We start from the raw sequence: 5,726 nt of genomic DNA, 5'->3' as shown, positions 1-5,726 counted from the left end.
GCTGGCCACCTTGACAGGTGTGTGACCAGCAGAACTTTCCCTATGGTTTGACCCTAACCTCTCCTTTTGGAATGACCCAGAACCCTCAAGGGGCCACTGGAAGGTTCTTCAAGACTATAAGAAGAAATCTGTCTTCAGCTGTGCCAGAAGGAACCTGAATGAACTTGAATGTAAGGACTGATGCTGAAACCTCCAGAGGCCAAGCTGTATACCCTAAACTTCACCTGAGAATGAAGATCAGCTCCCAGTCCCCATGCTGTGCATGGCTGGCAAGTGAGGCCAAGAGGACTTCATATAGTGGAGGGCGGAGACTTGCAAACTCCCTGGGCAGTCTCTCAATGGGGTTCAACCGAAGAGGATACCTGGAACCTCCATGGCCTTCAACATCATTGCCTCCAAAACAACCAAGGAACTTAAGCTTCAAGGGCTGCCAGAACTCACCCGGGAGCATACAGCAGAGGCTGGCCAGCCCTTGCTGCCAACCAGCCAATTTACCTCCACCCGGGCTAAACTGCTCTGACTGGACAGGTGTGTTTCCTCTGGGGAACTTCTTCACTCCCTTCCCTTCTCTATCTTTTCTAACTTGTCTGTGGGGGAGGGGAGATGGGTCTGTAGAAATATGCAAAGACTATCCAAATGAGAACAAACAGAAGCTATTTATTCAAAGCTTGCTATAGCAAGGGCATCAGCCACCATTGCTTGCATTTGGCAGAGACCCCAAGGCCAGCAGAGACTGGGAAAGCTTTGAGTAAAACAGTGGAAAGGCTCCAGGTGTGCTCTGGCCTTCTTACTTCCTCGCTCCATGGAGACAGTGGAGACAAGATCTATGGGGTTTCCCAGGAGGGTGGCTCAGAGCTGGAACACTCAGTCCAGGGTGGTGGAGTTCCCTGTCAGGCCCTCCCCAAGTCAAAGTCAGCTTCTACCTTCTCTTCCTCTCCATCCTTCCAAGAAAACCACCAGAGGTGACCTTCCCCTCACCTCAGGTTTGTGGACTGGGGGCCTGGGCAGCTGGGGACTGGGCAAGGTACAGCCCTGAGCAGGTGGGGCTGGTGGCTGCTCTGGGGCTGCTCACGTGAGGGGAAAAGGCTCTGAACTCCCTCCACACTGAAACCTCTGCCTTCTTTCCATCCCTAGAGCTGGACATTTTCTTCCGCAAGCTGTTGTGCAAGAGGTATGCATCCCCCTCCTCAAGAGTCTCTGCCATCACCTTCCCAAAGTCCTCCGGGGTAGAAGAGGGGCCTGATACATGGGTGGGAGTGAGGAGGGGACTCCGGGGCCTAATGGCTCCTCCAGCTCTTAGGGGGCAGGTTGGGCTACTCCACTCCCCAGTGACAGGGACAGTGAGCATTCTGTTTTAGGAGAGCCTTTGTCTGAAAGCCCCACCCCCTCCATTCCTATCTCCACACCTTGCCTTCCTTGGCATTGATCTGGGCACCTTGCACAACAGTGACTTCCTCCCTCCCCCACCCAGTGTGTGATCTCTTGGTCCTCCTTTCCTTCCTTCCTGACACTATTGCCCCTCAGCTTGCTAACATCATCCTACTTGGTGTGGGAGGCGGTGGTGATGGGCACTTGACGTCGGTGGCTGCCGCATTTCATACTTTATTTCATGAGAATTGGTGTCGGGAGTCATACACGGAAGTTGTCTCTACTCTCACCTGGGCTGTGCATTTTTTATGACAGGGTTATATATTTTTATTTTTTAAATTATTGACAACTTCATGCTCTCATCACCTTCTCTCCTCCCTCCTCTCAGCAGCAGATGGGGCCCTTGGGTCTCAGAAGGACTCAAGGAAGTCATCCCTGACTCAGTGGAGTCTCTGGTCGGGCTGGTCAGGAGGACCATGAGGAAGCTTGAGGAGGCCGGACACACAGAGACCCCCAGGACAGGAAGGGGCGAAGGGGCCTTGGTCCTCCCTTTCCACTAGGCCTTCCTGACCCTCCCCCCGACAAGAGCCCCCGACCCCTCCCGGTCCTGCTCTTAGACCTCAGCCAGATAGTTATATGCTTTGTAGTTTTCTCTGCGTTCTAGGCATTAATCTCTAATATCACTTCTCCAGAAGCCCGTTGCCATGGTACCCAGAAAACCATGTGAAGCAGAGCTCAGAGAAGCCAAGCTCTCTGTGCCTAGGTCTCCCCTTAGCCTCACCATACCCTAGAGCTTCAGTGTGGGAAGGGTGCTTAATAACCACCTGATCATTCCTCATTTCACAGGTGGGGAAACTGAGGCTCAGAGAGGTGAAGGAACCTACCTAAGGTCCTACAGCTTGTGAGAGGCTGGTGGGGAGGGAAGCCCAGGCCTGCCTGACAGACCGTGGGATCCAGCACAGGGCTGTTTCTCAGGGACGCGCCACGGTAGGGCACCAAGCTTTCTGAGCCCGAGCCAGAGAAGCGGGAGGGGTGAGATGAGTCATCAGTTCTTTTGGGTCTCAGCCTCTGAGCTGGTAGTGGAAAGAGTGCTGAGCTGGGAGCCTGGAGTCCCATGTCTACTCTAAGCCAACTACTGACCGCTGAGTCCCTAGGTACAAACCTTTCTCCCCGCCTGCTCTAGTGCGCTCTGCTTCGTCCCCAAAGGCAGATAGTCGTGCTGGTCACAACTCCCTGGTTTGCCCCCATCATCTGGCACGGGACCTTTGACTGTGCCATTCTGGACATGCAGTTCAGAAACACCACCGTGTGGCTGACTGTGTTCGCCATCAAAAAGTAAGTTCGCGGGTGGTGGATGAGCAAAAGGGAGAACTAGGAAGGGCCCTCGGAGTGGGTGTGAGGCTCCTTCATGCCCGTGTTTTCTGGGCCAGGTGCTGGCTTACCAAGGAGGGAGTAGGCAGAGCGGCTCTGCTGTAGGTGGACATGGTGGGATCTCCACAGCCCCAGGTAGGCCCTTGCTCAAACAGCAGCCCCTCTGTCCGAAGTCACCAGGCAGCTTCCTCTGCAGGGACGTGAGGCCAATGACACTTAGGTGTCCCAGTCTGTGTGCTGGGAGCTTCATCTAAGCACAGCCAGTAAGGGGTGCTCCGTGCCCCATCCTCACTGGGAGGCAAACCGAGGATTAGCCAGATATCAGAACCAAACCAGTCGTCCTCCCATTAATGCCAATTCATGATGACCTTTCTTAAGGCCTGGCGATCTACTTAGAAAAAAAGATCAAGTGCCTCTGGATGGACTCAACTCTCCAACCATTCAGTTAGTAGCCAAGTGTGTTAACAATTGCACCACCCAGGGACTTAGACCACAGCACACTTTCTCCTAAATATGTCCGTGTGCAAATCAGCTAGAATTCAATGTGTGTTTACAGTGTTCCTTCCCTGAAAGTTAAATGTACAATGAAGAGCAATATCTTAATTCTATGTTTGCTGAGTTTTGATAAATACATATAACTGTGTATCAGAAATCCCTATCAGCTCGTAGGAAATCACCGTCACTCCCAGAAAGTTCCCTCATGCCCCTTCACAGTAGGCCCCTGCCCCTACTTCCTCAACTATGGTTCTGACTTTTCTCCACCATGAGATGGTTTTTACCTTCTGGGATCATAAGGCCTGTCCTCTCTTGTGTTAGCCTTCTCTCACTTAGCATAATTATTGTGAGATTCATCATGATTTTGCATGTATCAGTAGCACTTTCTTTTTTTCTGCTGAGTAGTGTCCCGTTGTGTGGTTTACTACAACTTGTTTATCCATTCCCCTTTTGATGGACACCTGGGTTTTTTCCAGTTTTGGCTATTGTGAGTAAAGCCTCTATGAGTGTTGTTGGACAAGTCTTTTGTGTTGGCATGTGATATGTTTTTTCTTGGTTAAAGACTTAGGAGTGGAATTGCTCAGTCAAAGATTACATGTTTAGTTTTATTAAAAAAACAAAACAAAAACCATTGCCAGGTCTTTTTTCAAGTTGACTGTAGCATTTTACATTCCCACCAATAATACCTGGGAATTGCAGTTGCTTACATGCTTAACATTTGATGACATGAGTTACCTGTAAACTTGTATACTTGGGTCTTTGTACACGTGTGTGAGTAGGCCTATGGGGTATATGCCTGGAAGTGGAGTTAGGGGACAGATATGCACACCCAAGATATAGATAGAGTTTCTCACAGTGGCCTCCAAAAGGGTTAAACAGTTGACATTCCCACTAGCGGGGCACGAGAGTCCTTCATCCCCACATCCTCAACTGCACTGAATTTTTCACTTATTCACTTGTTTAAAACATATTTATTAAACAGCTATTATGTGCCAGATGATGGGGAGAAGACAGTCAAAAAAACACATAAAGTCCCTGCTCTCGTGCAGCTATATTCTAGTGCAAGAAGGCAGAAGGACAAGTAAACACAAATACAAAACACACCAGAGAGTGATATGGGGTTTAAAAACATAACAAAGTCTGGATAACGTGACACAGAGTGACTTGTGTTAGTATTTATTTAAGTATGTGTCTGTTTGCTCTTTTTTCTTTTTTATTGAGTTATAGTTTCCAAGTAGGGAAATACACACATCTCAGCATGAGACCTTGCTGAATTGTCACATCTGCACGTTTCTGTGTGAGTACCTGCAGAGGGAGCTGCAGAGCGCCTGCAGCCCAGGGCTTGAATCAGCAGGTCTTCTCTTGGTGAACTGATTGTGAGCAGAGGAATGAAAGCTGTAGGGGTGAGCAATGCAAGGAATAGCTTCCAGGCAGGGAAAACAGGAAGTGCAACAGCCCTAGAGCATGTGTAGCATGTGTCTGGATCATCAAGGAGTTGGCTGCCCAGAGCAGAAGGATGGAGGAGAAGGGGAAAGAGGTCAGAGCCTACCATGTAGGACCTGGTAGACCCCTATAGGGCCTCAAATGGCATTTTTTCTTTTCTTTACTTTTCTTAAGAGACACAAAGCTGTTGGAGGGTCTCTAGCTTTGGAGTAACATTGGATATTAACAACTTTTTGAACTTTTGCAAATCTTATGGATAAATGAAGTATCTTGTTCTTGTGAATATTTTTTTCTTTTCATTTGTTTTAATTGTACTTTAGATGAAGGTTTACACAACAAATAGTTTCTCATTAAACAGTCAGTACACATGTTGTTTTATGACATTGGTTAACAACCCCATGACATGTCAACACTCTCCCTTCTTGACCTTGGAGGATCTTTTTTTTTTTTTGGTGAAAATATACATAGCCAAAGTTACACCATTTCAAAAATTTCTACAGGTACAATTCAGTGACATCGATTACATTCTTCCCATTGTGCTGCTATTCTCACTATCCTTTTCCAAAGTATTCCGTCACTATTATCTTCAACTCACTGCCCCCTAGACTTCCCATCAAACCTTTTGAGTTGCTGTTGTCAATTTGATCTCACATAGGTAATTCTTTTTGTTTCTTCTGCCTTAGATGAATGTCTGCAGAACAAATAGTTTCTCGTTAAACAGTTAGTACACATATTGCCCTATGACAATGGTTAACAACCCCATGACATGTCAACCCTGTCCCTTCTCAACCTTGGGTTCCCTATCACCAGCTTTCCTGTCCCCTCTGCCTTCTAGTCCTTGTCCCTGCACTGCTGTGCCTCATTAGTCCCATTTTGTTTTATGAGGCTGTCCAATCCCTGGCTGAACGGTGAACTTCAGGAGTGACTTCACCACTGAGGTAAACGGGTGTCCGGGGGCCATTCTATTGGGATTTCTCCAGTCTGTCAGGCCAGTAAATCTGCTTTTTTTTTGTGAGTTATAATTTTGTTCTACATCCTTTTCCAGCTCT

This window comes from Trichechus manatus, unplaced genomic scaffold (genome assembly GCF_000243295.1).
Source record: "Trichechus manatus latirostris isolate Lorelei unplaced genomic scaffold, TriManLat1.0 scaffold00359, whole genome shotgun sequence".
Taxonomy (NCBI): domain Eukaryota; kingdom Metazoa; phylum Chordata; class Mammalia; order Sirenia; family Trichechidae; genus Trichechus; species Trichechus manatus.
This window is presented reverse-complemented; position numbering follows the sequence as displayed.